The sequence below is a fragment of the Lissotriton vulgaris genome, chromosome 5, assembly GCF_964263255.1.
Source record: "Lissotriton vulgaris chromosome 5, aLisVul1.2, whole genome shotgun sequence".
Taxonomy (NCBI): domain Eukaryota; kingdom Metazoa; phylum Chordata; class Amphibia; order Caudata; family Salamandridae; genus Lissotriton; species Lissotriton vulgaris.
The window spans coordinates 1,421,091,957-1,421,112,290 of NC_141693.1; positions in this window are offsets into that span (position 1 = coordinate 1,421,091,957).

A 20,334-nucleotide genomic window follows, 5' to 3' on the forward strand; every position below is an offset into this window, starting at 1 on the left:
AGCCTGAGAAGATTTAAGGGCCGCTAGAAGGGATCTAACTGCATTCTGGAAAATAATAAATAACCCATGTTTTCAGGACACCAATGCCCCGGAAATTGGTACTACTATCCTGCCAGAACAATGGTATGATCATTTTAAAAGTTTGTATAATCACACCGCAGAGAACAATAAGGATGATGGGAAGGGACCCCGGTGGGCCACCACCTTTGAATTTTCATTTGCGACTTATATGATTGAGACACGTTTAAATTAAATTGGCTACCTCTGTGAATATTAAGGTCACCGCAGAATCAGGAGAGGTGGCCATAGAGCAAGTTCTATGCTTAAGTGATTGAACATTTCAGGATCATCTACATTAGACCCATAAATGGATCAAACCATAAAAGAGATATTTTTGGTGGCTGATTCATATTCCACAATAGCTCAAACGTATCTTCTTTTGCTCGTTTGCACATGCCCATGCGTCTTCTTACTAAATTTGATACACCCTCTTGTTTTTGTCCCTTGGAGAGTGCATGCAAGCATGTGGTTTCCAAATCCCTCAGCCACCAGCGTTTATTCCAGGGTACACGAGATTCTTCATGCTAGACCAAGTCAGCCTGCAAGAATTGAAAGCTCTTGGCCATCATGCCCTTTTTTCTGTTATCAATATGGCCACACACATTCATTGAACAAATCCAAGCTTTACATCCATCCTTATATTTGAATCAATTAATCTAACTCTTTCCTGAATATGTATCATATTGCCACTTCCTGATAAAATCATTTTATTGCTCCTCACAAGGTTAAGAATGCCATTAAGAATGCTATGACAGAAAAACTTGAATCACTTGCTCCCCCTCCGCTATCCCGCCCCATACCTTTCCTATCCCTCCGCACCCCTCAACCCTAAACCATGCCCCCACCAACCCTCACCAGCAGTTGGACCAATCTGGTCTGTATGAAGGTAATCCTACCAATACCCACTCTGTTCCCGGTTGACTGATTGACTGTGCGCACTGCCTTCACGTGCTCTCGCCCCAGAAAGCATTGGACGCATCAGACGCCGGACGCCTGACATATCACGCTTCAAGCACATGTGCTCGTGCATGTACGCACCCACTAATCCCACTGAACCTGCACCCGCTGAAGGCCGAGCTGTACGGAGGCCCCAAGGCGCCCAGCTGGAGGCCGCAAATTACAGTTGTTTTCCGGGTGGCGATATACCATGATTAGCTGTGAAGCCTGGCACCGGTAAATAAAAACTCCAAAAAACGCAGGTCGTATGGAGTGCTGTTGGCACCAGCTGATTTAGAGTTGGTGACAGCACCTGGAATCAGGACTGCAGAAAGGGACTGGGAGAGCGAAGTGCACATCTGCAACCGTGGAATAGAGGTAAGTGAGGAGCAGCTGGCTTTGCATAAAGTTAAACTGTGGAAGGGATGTTTTTTTAATAATTTTTAATAATCAAGGACATCAAATCTAACCCAAAAGCGACTGTGGCAGTTACAAGTTATACAAGTTATTGAGTTGGAAAAAGGGGCTCTGTAACCCGTGTGGATGATTATGACAGGGAGGTAGTATTTTAACAAGCAATAGGATTGGTGACCTGAGACCTGAGGGTGAGCAACGAAGAAAGAAATCAAAAGGATGGCACCGGCCAAAGCAAGAGCCCGTAAGACTCTAAAAAATGGGAAAAAGAATGAGACGAACTTTACAGCGGTAGGCGAAGGAAGCGGAGTTTGTAAGTCAAAAGGAGCGCTAAGCGAGTCAACCGGAAGGAAAAAACAAGTAGCAAGAAATACACAATCCTTGACGCTAGCACCGCAATCAGCAAAATCAAAAATAACAAAAGGTGGCTGATCAGTGTCTAATTCGATTAAAGATTTTTTGGCAAGACATTTCAAGGGGAAGGACATGACGGACAAGGAGACAAGTGCTGTGGCATGCCCAACCTCGGAGTCCATGGGCGAGGTGGATTTAGTCTCTCCAAATCAGACCATCTTTAATATCTCTGGGGTTTTGTTTGAATCCACGGCTGTCCTCTTTGCAAAGAATGTTCCAGCGGTCACTCGAGCACGAAATTGAGGGTGAAGGTGAAGATGAAATGTCAAGTAGCAGGGAGCTGAGTATAAAAGACAATAATGGAACAATTACCCAAAGCAAGGAGAACGCTGGCGCAGAATGCTGTTTTGGTACAGGGAGTGAATTATTGCACTCTCCATTGCATGGGCTGGAGGTCTCAGGAACCCCGAGGGCCTCTATACTTGAAGTTATGTGGATCCTCCAAAAATCCCTGCAAGGCCTGTTAGAGATATCTGTATTAAATAATGAATTCCTAAAAACACAAGGGGAGCAGTTTAAAGCAATGTTGGGCGAGTTGACACAAATTAAAGGCTAATGCCGGCATTAGTTAGACCGATTGGTGAAGAACAGGACGGGGTAGGTAGTTAAGAGGAAGAGGAAGCTGTGTTAAGGGCTCCCAATTTACAGAAAGAGGAACCAACTGTATATCTATCTCGACAGCCAATGATTGTAAGGAAATGGGGCGAAAGGAGATATTGTATGAGGGGTTTCCCGAAGTCTAGGGGAGAGGAGGCCGCCCTTAGAAATAGACAACCTATAAGACAACCTGTAAGGAAGGTGAGGAGAGGAATGAACAAGAAGCGCTAGAGAGGAAAGTGACGGCAAGGTCAAAGGAGAATAAGGTAATGCCCCTAACTGAACAAGAAGGATACTGGAATCTACTAGAAAGACCAAAGAATAGCAAAAGTAATTTGACAATAACAATAAAAGGGAAGGAGGGGAAAGGTACAGAAAAGAGGATAACTGCACAATTGGGACCTAGAAGCCCTAGATGTAGTAAGGCCCTTATGGAAAAACATAAGGGAGATATCCTAACAAAGAGAAGGGAAGATGGATTAATGGGGGGCCTCCATGGCGTAAGGCAAGAATGCACCCCGACTTATGGGTTTTTCTAGAACCTTCCGGCCAGGGTAAAGGCGGGAAAAAAGCTAGGAAATTGAATCCATTAAATCAATCACAACGTCTAATCTACCTATCAAAATTTGTAAGCCTCAGCAGCATTGGTACAGAGGTCCTTAGAGAAGTAGGGTTTGTTACTAATAGTAAAGGGGGTGAAGTAACCAAGGTCCTTTTTTACTCTGCATTGGTGAACGCTGTGATGGAAAAAGCTAAAAATGAGCTGCAAAAGGAGGGGATTAGATTGGTAAGAAGGGAGGAAATCCAGGGGCAGCACTTGCTTAAGAACCATGCTGGACTAGGGTTACGGCAGATAAGGTTAATCAACTCAAGTTAGAATAAGAAGGAGGATCTTACGATAACCATAACTGATAACGAATATGCAAGATACGAAACAGATATATTTGCTGGAAATAGGTTTAATGTCCTAGCATCCCCAGAATCTAGGGAGTATGAAGAGGAGGGGTTTCTGAGTGAAATCGACTAGGAGCATGAGTCGTCATACAGCCTATCAATCCTATCATGGAATATAAACGGCTACAAGAAAATATTGATTCAAGATAATTTTGATAAATTCATTAAGAGTAACGATATTGTGCACCTGCAGGAGACTTGGCTGTGTGACGATACCCTAGCAACCCTAGATACAGAAGGATTTGCCCAACACTCTAAAGCAGCAAAGAAAAACACCTTGGAGAGGCCATCGGGGGAGCAACTAACGCTGATCTCCACAAAGATAGCTAGGAAGGTTCAATTAGAAGCTACACTGTGATTGGGAAATAGGCTATAGGGTTCTGCTGCAGAAGTTGGATCCCTGTTACGATGGAATATGTATTATAAATGTTTATATACAGAAGGGAAAGGATCATGAATATAAGGAGAACTTGGGAAAGCTGAAAGAAGATATTGCGTCTGTTAGCGTAAATTATCAGAAGGATATATTATTGGTATTAGGTGATTTTAATCATAGATTAGATCCCCGAAGGGTGAATAGCCAGCACAAGGAATTATTAACATCTTATAATATTGAAGTGGCCAACTTCCCTAGAGGAGAGATCTCACCACAGGATGCGACTTTTACTCAGCTGATAGGCTCATTAGGCATGGTATGCGTAAATGGGAGAATGCAGTCGGATCGGCCAGCGAGACGTACTTTTATGAAAGGCCAGCAACTCTGCCCAATAGATTATGGGTTTTCCCAGGTCTGGTGTTTTGGGCTAATCAAAAATGGTGAGGTGGTGAAAATGAAAGGTAGCGACCATAACCCATTGAGGACAGACTTACATTTATCAAGTAGTAAAAATAGAGAAAGGGTTCTACAGGTACATGTGGATTACCCTAAACGGCTGACAACTAGTATAACAGAGGAACATATTGAGAAGTTAATAATAATAATAATAAATGAGTTTGTAAAGCGCCTGGTGACGCCTTCCCGGCGTGTCCCCGCGCTGTGGAGAGAGTAGCTGGATGCAGAGGCCAGAATCATAGGGTGTACAGGTGGGTTTTTAAGCTTTTCCTAAAAATGGTTTCTGTTTCAGCTAGTCTGATGTGCGTGGGAAGGGTATTCCAGTGTTTGGCCGCCAGAGCGCGGAAAGAGCGACCACCCATCCTGGCCTTCTTTAAGCGAGGAATTTTAAGGAGACCCTTCCCCATTGAGCGGAGAGCTCTATTTGGCTCATAGGGTATGGCTAAGTCTGTGAGATAGTCAGGAGCTGTCCCGGAGATGATCCTGTAGCTAATGAGCAGTGCCTTAAAGAGAATTCTTTTTCTTATGGGGAGCAAATGAAGGGCATCCAAGGCGGATTTGGAAGGAGCTCTCTTGGGTAATTTAAGGACTAGCCGTGCTGCCGTATTTTGTAGGACTTGAAGCTTTTTCTTGTTCTTTTCAGTTGTCCCTAAAAGGAGCACATTGCCGTAATCAAAACGGGAGGTGACTAGTGATTGGGTCAAGGTACGTCTGGCCTCTAGCGGGAGGAGGTCAAGAGTGCGATTTAGAGTTTTTAACACCCCGAAACATTTCCCTACCACTTTGTGGACATGACTATCAAAAGAGAGTCTAGGGTCAACCCAAACCCCTAAGTTCTTGGCTTCTGTGGCAGGAGTGGGTAAAGGTCCCAAGCAGGAAGGCCACCATTCCTGAGTCCAGCTGGTGTCGCTACCACCTATTACAAGAACCTCTGTTTTGGAGCCATTAAGTTTTAGGCAGTGTTGGGTCATCCAACCTGCCAGCTCCTGCATGCAGTTTTTGAAGTTCGTTGCAGCTAAGGTCGGGGCTTGGGATAGCGAGATGAGCAGTTGGGTATCGTCGGCATACGATACTAAATTTATGCCATACGATTGTACCACATCTGCCAGAGGAGCCATATACAAATTGAACAGGGTCGGACTCAGGGCAGAGCCCTGAGGTACCCCCTGTTCAAGAGCAATGCTGTCTGAAAGGAACGCCCCTCTCTGGACCTGGAAGCTGCGGCCCAGAAGGAAAGCTTTAAGCCAGCCTAGTGCTGTCTTGGTGACCCCAGCTTCGTTTAGACACTGTAGCAAGATGGAATGAGCTACAGTGTCAAACGCGGCGCTGAGGTCCAGCATGATGAGTGCCATAGTGTGACCCTCATCTGCTCCTGCCCGAAGAGTTTCAGTCGCTCTTAGAAGAGCTGTCTCCGTAGAATAGTTAGTTCTGAAACCAGACTGGGAACCGTGCAGGGAGTGGTTGGATTCAAGGTGGGCCATCAGTTGTTTATTTGCAATTTTCTCGCTCACTTTGGCCAGATAGGGGAGAAGGGAAATGGGTCGAAGATTTTCTAAGATATCCTGACTGATGTTAGGTTTTTTTTTTATGGGCAGGACTATCGCTTTTTTCCAGTCATCCGGAAGACAGGCCGAGGAGAAGGATAGTTGAATGACATGCCTGAGATAAGGTTCCAGTACTTGTAGGCCGGTGGCTAAAACCTTGGGTGGGGCTGGGTCCCGGGGGGAGCCGGATTTAACGCTTTTGCATATCTTTATGAGTATGTCTGTGGGCGGTACAGAGAAGTAGGGAAGACTTTGTGCCGTAGGATCAATTACTGCACTCTCCTTAAAATCGTGGCCAGAGGTCGGCAGATCAGAGAAGTTGGCATAAATATTGGTAATTTTCCTAGAGAAGTACTGGGCTATGTTGTTGCAAGTTTCAGTTGAGTCATTGCAGGATTGATTATCGTTGGTGAGCACCGATATTTCTTTAAAAATTTTATAAAGCTCTTTAGAAGAGTTCTCCGCCTCCCCTATGCGAGTTTTGTAGTGGAGAGCTTTGGAGGAGCGTATTTTTCTATAGTACTGTTTTAGTGCACTTTTATACTGTATTTTATTTGTAGGGCAGCAGTTGGTGCGCCACTAACGCTCCAGTTTTTTACAGGCTGATTTAGCAGCCTGAAGTTCAGCAAACACAGCAGGCTATCCCTGTATAAGAAATCCAATCTAGAAATGGAAATATCTGGTTTCAATCCACCATAAGCAAGTTGGTAGATGCCTTAAAGTTAACATTTAAATCAAGAAAGTCAGGGCCTGGAAGCCATAGAGTCAAGGAAAATATGCACGCCTGGTTAAACGATGAATGCCTGGTAGCTAAGGCACCGATCAGGCAGAAGGAGAGAAGACTAAGGGCTAGATTTAATGTGGAATTATCTCAGTCCCTCCAGTCACTAAGGTTAAGAAATAAAACATTAATTAGGAACAAAAAAGAACTTATAAAGATAACTTCTGGGCAAATATGAGGTAATTGAAACTAGAGATGTCAAAGGATTTTTTAAATTAGTCCAAGAAAGTGCGGGTAGAAAAGTAGGTTTCCTAGACTGTATGGTCCCTGAAGATATCTGTGTGGGTTACCTGGGAGAAATATATGGCAAATGGCCAATACAAGAAGAGTCTAGGATGCCAGTTTGGTCAAGGGTGAGGGTTGACATAAAAGAATATTGTACTTCTAGTTAGATAAAGAAAATTATAGTAAGTTTGAACCTTACTCGTGCCACAGGCCCAGATAGTCTTCCGGCAGTGATAATAAAAACTAGACCAGAATAGTGGGCAGAGATTTTCGCAAAGATGTTCCAAGTGATCTCGGAAACAGGAATTGTACCAGAAAGCTGGAGGGGTGCAATCATAAGACCAATACATAAGAAGGGCGATCTAAAGCTACTGAAGAACTATAGGTCAATAAATCTCCTAGATATAGGGGAAAAAGTCTTTGCAAAAGCCATTTTGGGATTACTTAAAGACTGGGCGGAGGAAAATCACATTATACCCCTGGAACAGGGGGAGTTTAAAGCAGGCCATTCCACAATTGACCATTGCTTTGTGCTCTGGTCCATAGCGCGGAAGTCGATTGAACAGCGGGGAAGTTTATTCTGTTGTTTTGTGGACTTTGATCTGGTGGACCGGGAGCTGTTGTGGGAGGCTCTAATTAGATATGGTATCCCAAAAGATTTGCTAAGTCTGATTCAAATGCTCCATACAAAGAACTGGGCCCAGATAATTTTAGATATAGATGGAAGTTTATCTGGGAAGATTGAGATTGGAAATGGGTTGCTGTTTTCTCTGTTCTTAGCAGATCTGCCGTTGACCTTAGGGAACGTCAACGGGGAAGCCCGAAAAAAGATGGTAAGCATATTGCATGTTTGTTCTATGCGGACAATCTGGTGATCATGGATCAGAACAAAATTGGCCTGCAAAGGAAACTAAATATATTTAATGATTATTGCTCTAAGAAAAAACTTGTGGTTAATATGGACAAGACTAAAGCCTTGAGCTTTGACCGGAGGAAAGTCAGGTTCCCATGATGGTTGGGGACTGAGACAGTAGAAACGGTCACAGAATATAGGTATATAGGATTACGGCTTGAAAGAAGTTTGAAATTGCATACCCACCTAGATGCATAAAAATTAAGAACATCAGCATTGATTAGTGGACTGAAATTGTTTAATAAAGATTAGACCAGTGCTAAAAGCTTATTCGGCCATGGTACCCTCACAATTTCTGTGGTGGTGAACTGTTATACTGGAGTGGCAAAGAGGGTTGGGATGTTGAGGAAGACAAACATTTAAAAAACCTATTCACACTCCCTTTGTCGGCAATGGGCAATGGTCCAGGCCGTAAGACTACAATTAGAACTGACTTCATGGGGCATTTTAGCCGGTATGGACATACTCCATTTCTGGTGCAAAAATGAAATTTAGAACAGCAAATTAAAATGGGCAAGATAGACTAGAGCTATCATGATGAAGCTGTGTGGTATGATGAAGGTTAAATTGTGCCCCATTACTTACATGATTAGTATTGATAAGAAGGTTCTTAGGACGCTGGTACAGGACCAAAACTACCTTGCAAATAAAATCTCAGTGCACTTTATGACTGCTGCATGGAAAAATGAACAATGCTTTCCCTATGTTGACAGGCTACCTGATTGTCGTTTACGAAGAGAGGTTTTAACCCATTAGCTGCGGCGGCTATTCCGCCGCAGCGCTAGGGGGGAGGGGGGCCGCGCAGCGCTCCCATGCTCGTGACGGAACCGCTCCGTCATGAGCCTCGGGTGGGCTGTGCTTGTGACGGGGCAGTTCCGTCACGGCCCGCCCGCTCAATGAAACGCTCCGCGCAGGTGCAAAATCAGCACCACACAGGCACGCCGAGCGGACCGTGACGGAACCGCTCCGTCACCAGCACAGCCCACCCGAGGCTCGTGACGGAGCGGTTCCGTCACGAGCATGGAACGGGTTAAGGGTAAGAATTGGGGTGAACACTTGTTATGTAAATAATGTGGTAAAAATCTCAATGATTGATAAGACCGGAAGATGTATTGCACTTTGGGCACCTCATGTGATTTGTTACATATTTTATTAGATTGCCAGAAGTTTCTTGATATTCGAATTATGTTTTAAGACCAATATTTAGGAAATATGAGATTAAAACTAGGGCCCAGTCTGTAATTTTAGTGACTGAAATAAGCCATTTAGATATTGCCGTTGGTATTGGAAAATGTATGCAAAGAGTGAATGCATTTCTTCTTATCCTTTTTTAAATGAGTTTTAGCAAAATAATTTACCCTGACTTAGTTAATGGAGGGTTTTATAATTGTATGGTTTTAAGATGTGTTTTAGCGTATTTAAGGATGTGTACTTTTAGATGTTTTAACAAATATATGTAATGTTTAAGGACCAATGGTCCAAATAAACGTGAATTAAAACTGAAGCAGTGATGGAGTGAGACCCCTTTTGCGTGATCACCCTGATCTCGAGTCTACAGGTACCCCCCTTGCTAGACAAAATGAAACAACAAATCATTCCTTGTTCCCCCACTCATATCGAGAGACCCAGTCAAGAGTTTGGAAAAACTCCATAGCTTTCATCTCAGATCTGAAAAAATGAGGAACCTTTCTCCAATTTTTTTTTTAAGTTTAAGTCTATTAAAGAATACCAAGAAAAAGAACAGCAAAACAATGAGTAGAACAAATACTATTAAACATAAAAATATTTAGAAAAATAAGAATATATAAAGATAGGATTATTAAGCTAAACACTAAAAAGAAAAATGCACAATATAAACAATAAAGGGCAGGGAGAAGGGAAGGGAGGCAGTATGCAAATACTATGTAACAATTGAGAGCAATAATGCAACATTGTATTCATAACAATAACTGAATTTGAATAACATAATATAAACTTAGGGGAAAGAAGAAACTTCTAATCATCTAGGAGTAAAGCAGCACAGGATGAACCCAAGGTGGTTTCCAAACATCATCTGAAATCTTGGTAAATCTAACGTTAGAAGAGGCAGACAGAGAGAAATATGTTGTTAAAGGAAGCCATAGTGAATCTCTTTTAATTGCTAGGGATATAGGGGAGAGATAACTAGTTTCTAGTCTGTAATGAAAGCAAACCGCATTCCACCAGGATTTGAAAGTGACTTGACCTGCCTGCTTCCAGTTTGAGGTAATTAAATGAAAGGCAATAGCTAGCAATACATCTAAAAGATTAAAACTGAGTTGTGATTGAGGTCATTGGGGGGATAATGTACCCAGGAACAAATTTGTGAAAGAAAAAGGGATCTGAATTACAAAAATTATCGTAATTTTGGACGAAACCAACTGCCAATATTGGTGAATAAGGAGACATTCAAACGACACCTGTTTTAAATCAGCAGAAGTACAAGGGCAGGACCAACAAGCAGTAGACATAGCTGATGAAAAAGAGGCTAGGGTTGATGGAGAACATAACACTCGTTGATAAATAAAATAAAGGGCTTGTGTGGTATTTGCAGCACGAGAAGTCTTGTGAAGTTTAGACCATAATTTGTCCCTTAAAGTGATTGGCCAAAAATCTTTTTCTGAAGCCAATAACAATCTTAGATTTGTGTCTGTCTGGAGGAAATTGTAACAATTTTTATATATTGGAAGCAGGGGGGATGTGTCAAGTATTGAAGATAGATTTTTATAGTTTACAGGAAAGTTAGTAGTTGTTGGTAAAGTTAGGAGATATTGATTGAGGGAAGAACAAAAAAGATTATATTTTGATCTAGAGGATGGTGGTAAAACGAATTTGATCATTAAATATAAGCTGAGATATCCAACGTAATCCTTTAAAATGCCAGGTTTTCCAATATATAGAACGGTTATGAATTTGTAATTATTTGTTATGCCAAATAGGTTGATGATAATAGGAGTTAGTTGAGGGATATGATGATACTAAAAGAGGGACCAAAAGTTTCCGAAAGTGGGAAATGACAGGGGAAAGCAAAGATGTTATATTGGTGGTAAAAGTGAGGATCTCTTGAAAATCAAAAGGGGCAATAAAAAATGTCTCTATTTTTATCCACAACTAGCTTACTTGTCGCGCGTTGCTGCGATCTCAGAAGAAAGGGAAACTTGTTATGATAACATTTAATTTATATTGTGTTATTTTTATTGAAACATATTCATTTTAATATGTTTGTCCTTTATGCATTACTACACCATTCATCCGATCGGCATGAAACTTTGGGAAGTTGTTGAGTACACTCCTGCGAAGGTTTCTGGCAACAACAATAAAACAACAATTTTTTTAAAAAAATACATTAAAAAAAATTGTTAAAAGTTGTTGAATACACTCCCGCAAAGGTTTCAGGCAAAAAAAGAAAAAGAAAAAAAATTGTTAAATATTGCCCCTCGGCCCCCAGGGCCCTCATAATCTTTCCAATACTGAACATTTACAGTTTCCGGTGCGACTCGCTTTTGCAATGACCATCAACAAAGCTCAAGGACAATCGCTGCAAGCGTGTGGACTAGATTTGGAGAATCTGTGCTTCTCATATGGACAACTGTATGTGGCCAGCTCACGCGTCAGAAAACCTTCCGATTTATTCGTGAACGCACCAGATGGAAAAACAAAAGATACCTTGTATCCACAAGCACTTGAATAAATAAACAGAATTAAACAACACTTTAAAATGTTTTCCACATTAAAATGAATATGTTTCAATAAAAATAACACAATGTAAATTAAATGTTATCATAACAAGTTTCCTTAAATTTCCTTTCTTCTGGGATCGCAGCAACGCACGACGGGTAAGCTAGTGTAATATATCATTATCTTTAAAAATAGAATTACCAGTAGAACCATGTAGAGATTCTATTCTCGTTTTTTCCTTTCTAATTTTTAAGTAATTAGCTGGTAATTTCCCCATTTTTTTACCCCCATAATAGCGCCAATTACATTTTAGTAAGTAATTGGAGGCAGCATCTGTAGATAATCTTTTGAAAGTAATTTTGGCATCAATAAGAGTCTTTAAAGAAGATTCATTGTTTGATTGATAATAAGTATATTCTAACTGTTTAATTTTATTAAGTAATTGAGTGGATTGGGCTTCCAGAGATTTTTTCTTTTGTGATACAAAAATGTACTATAAAAACCCTGGTGGTGGCTTTAGAGGAGTCCCGTACCATAACAAAAGGAGATTCAGGGGTCGTATTGATAGTAAAGAATACAGAGGCAAAGGAATTGAATTGTCGACAAAAATTAGGATCTAAAATTATTAAACACCATCGTCCTGGGAGGGGAGAAAAAGGGATAAGATCTATATCTACAAATACAAGAGCATGATCTGAGATTAAAATGGAACCAATTTCAGATTGAATTGCATGTTGGGCTAAAGACTTACTTTGGAAATGTAATCAATGTGGAAGTGTGAGTGGTGTGAGACTGAGTAAAAACGATATTCTCGAAGGTCAGGGTTGCCAAATATGTATGTATGTATGTATGTATGTATGTATGTATGTATGTATCGCATACTTCTATAGCGCAGACTGTCACCCAGAGGGCATCCTGGCGCTTTGACTCTCCTAGACCATTAAGCAATCACAAATTTACACTGCCCTGGGAAAAAGATGGGTCTTCAAACCTTTTTAAAAAAAAGAAAGTTCATTCAAACTCCTCAAAGACAGAGGAAGAGAGTTCCATAGTCTGGCGGCAGTATAACCAAAGGAACGGCCACCCATCCGTAACCTCTGGATTCTAGGGACTACGACCAGGCATGCCGAAGAGGAGCGCAAAGGTCTGGCAGTGGAGTACCATGAAAAAAGCTCTTGTAGCAAAAACCGTCCCCTGACCATGAAGGGCTTTGAAGACTAAACAAGATGCTTTAAAACAAATGCGCTGCTGGACAGGCAACCAATGAAGATCTTTAAGCGCCAATGAGGAGGAGGCTGAGCACAACTGAGAGAGGGCAAGCTTAGCTGCCATATTCTGTACGCGCTGTAGCTTACTGATCAAAGTGCCAGGTGCGCCCAGAAGCAGTGCGTTGCAGTAATCCAGCCTGCTAAGAATAATGCCACGCACTACCTCCGGTCTAGCCTGTGCCGGGAGCATAGGAAGGATCTTACGCAAAGTACGGAGTAACATCATACATGTGGTGACTGTCTTATTAACAAAAACGTCCAGTTGTAGATTAGGGCCGAACATGACACCCAAGTTGCGAGCGGAGTTCGGCGCCGCCACCGTACCCAAGGAAGATGTTGGCCTGAAATCCGCCGGCAGAGGGCGCGGGGTAAGGTCCAATGAGCAGTACAGCACCTCAGTCTTAGACCCATTAAACTGGAGCGAATTGTCTCGCAACCAGTCCGCAGTAGCTGTTATACAGTGATGGAAGGTCTCCTTAAACACGGCATCTTTGCCTTCAAAGGAGAAGATGAGCTGTCTATCATCAGCATAGTTAATTGCCGAGATACCGAAGGATTTGACCAATCTGATCAAGGGACGGACGTATAGATTGAATAGAATAGGGCTGATTGCCGACCCCTGGGGCAAACCTTGCCCAACTCTTCTAATGCCAGATCTAAAAGGCGGCAGCGCCACCACTTGGTGTCTGTTGTGAAGGTAGGAATCTAGCCATTCCAGCGCCAGCCCAGTTACCCCAATCTCTTCCAGTCTGCTGATAAGTGTGGCGTGGCTGACCGTGTCGAACGCGGCCAACATGTCGAGCAGTACTAGAAAGGCTGCCCGACCAGTGTCAACTCGCGAACGAAGATCATCCAGGACGACCACCAGCGCAGATTCCGTGCCATGCGCTGGCCGGAAGCCGAACTGAGCCACATCTAGACAAGTATTAGTTTCCAAAAAACTGGACAGAGATTTAGTGACAAGTTTCTCCATGATCTTAACAGGATAAGGGAGCAGCGAGATTGGCCGATAGTTCGCCAGGCAGGTGGGATCCAATGTGGGCTTCTTCAAGAGCGGAGAGACCACTGCCATTTCCCAACATTCAGGTACGGTGGCGGTACTGAAGGACTGATGACAAATGGAGTATAAGGGAAGGAAGAGTTCCTCTTGGAACAACTTCCAAAATGTATGAGTCAGCGGGTCCAACGGCTAGCCCTATGCTACACTATTCGCCAAAATACGGAACTCCTCAAAGGAAGGGGGAGTAAAACTGTCCAGCCGAGAATGTCCTGCCGTCTCCTCTGGGTTCTCCTGGAATCGATTGTGGTGCCAGAACCACCGAAGGCTGAGGGCGGGGAGTGCCTAAGCTGGAGAGTCCACTCAAAATGGTAGCGATCTTGTCCTCAAATGCAGCTGCCAAGGAATCACATAGTGCCTGAGAGGCCGGGATGTTATTCGTAGCACAAGTCGGGTGAGAAAGGTCATTAACGATCTTAAACAAAGTTTGTGACTTGTTTGAGGCACCCATCAACATATCCTCGAGATACTTGGGTTTAGCGCATTTAATCTGTGCTTTATACTCTGATAATGACTTTTTAAAGAGAGCTCTATCCAGCTCTAAATAATGCTTCCTCCAGGATCTACCTTCTGTTTGCACCGCAATTTCTGCTGCAGAAGATCGTTGGAGTACCAAGGCATGGCAAGCTTATGCCTATCTCTAACTTTCCGCAAGGGAACCACTTTAATATCAACCAACAATTAGGGACGTATTGTGGATCTTATTAACCAAACTAGGGGCATATGCATTACAAGTAACTAAAGGAATCTTATCTAAGAGGAGCTTAAAAATAACCCACCGTCCTTCATTATCAGATTGTTGTTGAACAAGGGAAACATTTAATTTTTTTGCCATAGGATCACAACACCATTATTCTTGCCTAAGGCTGGAGAGTTAAACACATGACCCACCCAACATCTTTTCAGATTGGAGACTTCATCCTTAGAAATATGAGATTCTTGAAGTAAAGCAATGTCAGTTTTTAATTTTGCTAGATGAGATAGCACCCATTGCCTTTTGATAGGGTAACTCTTCAATGTTCCAGATAGTAACCTGAAATGTAACTTAATGAAAAAAGCATGAACAAGTGATATGCTTACAAGAGCAAAACCAAAGTGACAAGTGATCCAAAATACGGCAGCAAGGGCTGTCCTTAATGTACCTTCGAGGACTCCTTCTCGCCCCCTGCTGACCAGACTCCACTGGTTGCCAGTGAGGAAGCGAGTACAGTTTAAGACTCTATGCACTATTCATAGAAGTATGATAGGTGAAGGTCCAAAATATCTGGCCAAAATCTTTCAGCCATATGTTCCTGGACGCTCCTTGCTCTCCGGTAACCTGGAGCTCCTACAGGTACCTAGAATGAAGAAGTCCAGACAAGGAGGCCGAGCGCTGGCCCATGTGGGACCAAGGCTCTGGAACTCGCTCCCTCTTGAGTTGAGATCTCTCACCAGCCATCTGACTTTCCGGAAGACATTAAAAACACACCTATTTTCTAGCAACTGACTTTCCCCTGGCAATATGCACTATCCGCTCTGAACAAACATCTGGAGCTATATTCTTACTGGTAAAGCGCGGAGATACCCCTTCGGGGGTCTATTCAGGCGCTATATAAGAATATAAAATAAAATAAAATAAACAAAGTTAGAATAAGATAAAAATGAGCAGAAAAAGTAGAGAAGATATAGCCTCTGTTTTAATAAGGACGACAAGTGGGAGGAAGGAGTAAAATAGATAAAATACAAAGGAAACAGAAAAGAAGAAGCCATAATAAAGGATACCAATAAGAGAGAGATTAGATAGAGAAAAAAAAGACAGTACATGTCATACAAATGACGACTGAAAAACATACCTACAACACAAGACAAAACGGGTGATGGCTACACCAGAAGATGGCGACAACATCATCGGACCTCCACCAGACCCCAAAGGAATCATGGGTAAGACATCAACATATAAGAGAGACCACAAGGAAAGTGAAACGTCTGGAAAAAAACTACACCGGTATAAGAAGGGAAGAAAAGATTACAGATAAGAAAATACACTCAGAGAAAGGGAAACAAGAGAAAATAGATAAAAACTTTGTGATGCAGTGGATATCACAAAATTACAAGTAAAACAATGATCAAGGAATTAAATAAACAAGAAACAGTAGACATGGTGAAACAAAATAACAAATCAAGTGGATTTTGAAGTGGTCATAGCAACAGCTCCATGTTGACGAAGGAATTCCTGCAATATGGCTGGATCATCAAATGTAGTAGTCTTTTCTTTATAAATGACCTTGAAAAGGCAGGGATAGATTGGACCAAATCTGCCATTTATGACACGCAATTGAGGACGAAGATCAAGAAATTTCTTCTGACGATCGGCTGTAACTTTAGACATATCTTGAGAGAAAAATAGACACTGACCCTCCCCAAAAATGTGTATTATGGACTTAACTGCAGACAGGACTTGTAGAAGGCCTGTATATTGCAAGAAAAACATGATGACTCAACAAGGCTTTGCAGAGACCTTGGGACCAAGTCTATGAGCCCTTTGAATGTTAAGCAGAGAAGTAGTAGATAAATCCAAGAGCTTAGGCAAAAATGTTTGAAAGAAGATGGTTGGATTGGAATCCTCAATATTTTCAGGAAGACCATAAATTCAAATGTCGTTTCTGCAATTTTGTTTTTCTAAATCTTCCGATTGCTTCTTAAGCAGAGAAATTTCAGACTCTAGAGTTGAAATGCGAGAACAAGAGACACCTGAAGAGAATATGTTCTTTGCTTCACAACAAGCCTATGTGATTCCAACGAAGACCATTTATCATCCAGATACTGGATGGTTTTATTGGTTTCCTCGATGAAGGATTTCAAGGCACAAATTTCCTCAAGGAATTATATTCATGGAGGCTGAAGATGAGTTCACTGGAGAAGGAAGGTCTTTTCGGTTGTTTGGTGGAAATCGCAGGTAGTTTGCTTGAGAGGTGAGATTTTGGAATCGTGCCTATCATGGGATCAGGTTTCTGAGGAGAACTGTCCTCCATTTTATTGAGGTTAGAGTCAGAGCCACAGTGTGTAGTAGGTTTGGAGGAAGCAGTATGCTTAAGGTTTCTTAATCTCCCCATAAAAGAGACAAAGACATTCTTTGTAAGCAAATCTTAATTTTGAACTTCCAAAAAACAGTACAGCAGAGTCAAGCGAACTGTGAGGAGAAGGTAATCGCAGGGTCCACCCTCTTAGCCAATAAAATCACTACGAATGTGAAAAATAATGAAGAAAAGTTACATAGTGAGGATACCTAAGCTCGATGAGAAAAATCAGTCCAGAAGAACGAGAAAAACTGAAGACTAAGGGCTCGAAAAACATCTTTGCTCTTCCTAAAATGAATATATCTACTCCGCACAAGCAGAGTGAAAGTGTGCAGTAGTAAAGCGGACACTCAAAAATCGAGACACAGGTTAAAACTCAAAGTGAAAGTCAAGTATTGTTAGAAGACATGAGGTGTGATGAGGAGATTCCCAAAATGGCTGCCATTAGCAAATAAACCACACCATATCCTTTAAAATGTCAGAAAGCCGCAAGGTTGTTAAAAAGTAGGGGAAATGTACTTGCCCAACTTAAGATGCCAGTCACCAAGCGCTTCATGCATGAAGTAATTGAGCATTTCTGAAGAGAGAGTTCAGCACGAAGATGTGGATCTAAAATGGCGGCTGCTATGTGAACAAACAGATTACATCAATAAAAATGCAGAAAACTGAAGGTAATCAGTGAAAGAAGGCGCCAAATGCATTCCCATATGAAACTAAGTTCTGGGAGGCCCGGCGGTGCAGAGCTCCTTAATCACACCATCATTTTGTTTGGCGTCCAAGCCACCTCTCCAAATTACTTTTAACTTGACTGCATTCATTCAAAAAAGCTGTTCTCCCTTGCTCTGGAAAGGTTGATTCAACAGGCGAAGGTGCCAACGACGTTCTACAGTAGAGTGGCAAAAATCAGGTCTGACAAAGAAAGTATGACCATTAAAAGAGCGCTGCTGATCTGGTCTAGCTAGATCATAAACTGCCTGACGGAGGAGAACATTTCCAATATAAATCAAGATTGCATGTGGTTTGCTTCCTTCTGTTGAGGTGGATGTTCTCTGCTTAAATGGGAACCTGTGTTCCCACTGTATTTCTTGAGCCCAATCCCAATTCTCCAGCTCTGGGAGGGCACCTTTGAGAAGTTCAATAGTAAATATTAGCACGTTATCCCCCTCAGACTTTTCTGGAATATCGAAGACCTGCAAATTATTCTGCCTCAATCTGTTCTCAAAGTGTCGATGCATTAATTTCCAACATGGCCACCCTATTCTCCACCTCAATTATTCTTTCGATAAACTCCGAGCAGGTTTTCAAGACATTGCAGATAGCCCAGTGCATCTTGCTGTATGCCGCCGGAGCTCTCCAACTCTCCAGATGTGTCTCTTTCCTATGAGCCATATTACTTTGATAAACAGACTCCTGTGAGACTGGCTCCGCTCCTCCCTGTGGAGTATTACCCACCACTGCCCTATCCCCTTCTAGTACTGATGAAATAGAGTAATCCCAAACAAGCCCACAAGCTCTTGCTTCGCTTTTACTTGCTTTATCCCATGTGGATACATTTTCACCCTTCTTCACTGGGGCAGCATCTTTAGTCATAATTTTTTCCCTCAGTGTTGCTAGAATCAGACTCTTGACATTGGCTGACTGGGCCAGACCAATCCGAAATATCTGACAGGCGAAAATAACTTATCCCCCCCCACTATTTCAAGTCCCCGAATTGTCGTAGGCCTTCCACCTGGAGTGCCCTCCTTAGCGTCTCGGCTGGTATGCCGCTTCGGGCATACCAGCCGAGACGCGCCTCCCGCCCAAAATGGCTTCCCGGGGGGATCGAGGCACTCTGCCATACGTTCGGGGGGACCGAGTGGTCGCCCCTTTCCAGGATGCTAGCAGTGCATCATAATAAAGTGAGGAAATTAGTTAGAATGTTGTATTATGCTAAGAGTCCAGCAATTATGCTTAAACAATTAAGCACTGCTCTTTTGCATGGTTCTGAAGTAGATGTGAAGAATATTTGTGAAGACATTGAGTTTTGGTACTTTGCTAGTAAAGAGAACTATGTTGAAATTGACCCAGTAGAAGAAGGTAATGTGGAAGAGAGTGTACAGATTTCAAGTACAGATAAGTTTCACAAGGAAATTTCCACGTTTATGGTGAAATCAAGTGAGAGGCCTAATTTCACTTGTGTGTGTTGTTGACGGACTTATTATAAGAATCAGAGTAAGTTAGTGGATTTATATACAAAAAGTGAAATGGTAAACAATAGTGAATGGAAGGATTTTGCAACATACTTGATGGTAGAAAATTGTTTTGATTTGGGATCAGATCAACATATGTGTACTTATTGTTTTAACAAATTAAATCAAAACCGGATGCCTGCTAGAGCGGTTCATAATAATCTGGAATTGGTTGACATTCCTTCTGAACTGAAGGATTTAAATACTTATGAATCTATTTTGATTCAAAGTGTCCTTCCTTTTCAGGCTATTGTTCGAATGGAGTCTAAGACAGGGAAATTGCCTCCTTCAGATTTACAGAGAGGATTAAAGAGAAGAGTTGTTTATTTGCCTCTGGATTTGAAGAAAAATATTGATACAATTGGTGTAGACAAAGTGGAAGAGGAACCTCTGGTTATCCTAGTTAATGGGGTTCCGACAAAGAGTAAGAAAATCTGGCAAGATTTAGTGGATGTTAGGAAAGTCAAAAAGGCAACGTTGTATTTGATGAAAAACGATGAGAACTACAAGAAAGTATGTGTTGCAGAAGACGAACTAAGTGAAGAAGAGGACAGCGATTTGTGTGCTGGACAAATAGAGAAAGTAGATGCCTCTAAAAATGAAGAAATATATGAACACTATAGTGTTCGTCCTTTGCATTCTAAAGAAGTCATGGGGAATGCTATTGAGTTGTTTCAAATGAAACAAGCCAAGGGGAGTCCCATTAGTGTTTGGGAGGAAAGTTTGGAAGCTTGGTGTTTCCCACAGTTATTTCCAACAGGTCGAGGAGGAAGATATGATGAGCGACCTGATCAAATTCCTGCTTCTGAATACCGGACTTTACGATTGTATGCAGAAGATCCTAGGTTTCGTCAATGCATTCCCTATTTGTTTCATCTACTGTATGAAAGTGATCTGTCTGGGCTGTCTTATGCAGTGAACCACATCCTGAAAAGTGGTGTACAGCTGCAAAATATCTCGGCAAGGGAGTTTATGGATAAAGTCAATGTGCAAGACAGTATTTTGGATTCTCACCTGATTAATCTCATGGCATGTCAGCGTGGTACTAATGAGTATTGGTACTGTCGTCATGGTGACTTGAAATGTATGCTGAGGAATTTAGGAACTCCCACATGGTTCCTCACTCTCCGCTGTGCCGAGTATGATTGGGAAGACTTACTTGAATTTCTACGAGAGGCAAATGGAAACATTGAAAATATCGAATTCAAGACACCCGGAGAACTGTGCTCTTTGGATATAGTCAATGTATGCAGGTACTTCAATCATAGATTTGAAGCTATGATGTCTTTTATTACGAACAAGAAAAATCCACCTCTTGGAGAGGTGTTGGATTTCTTCTGGGGAAAGGAGTATCAAGCA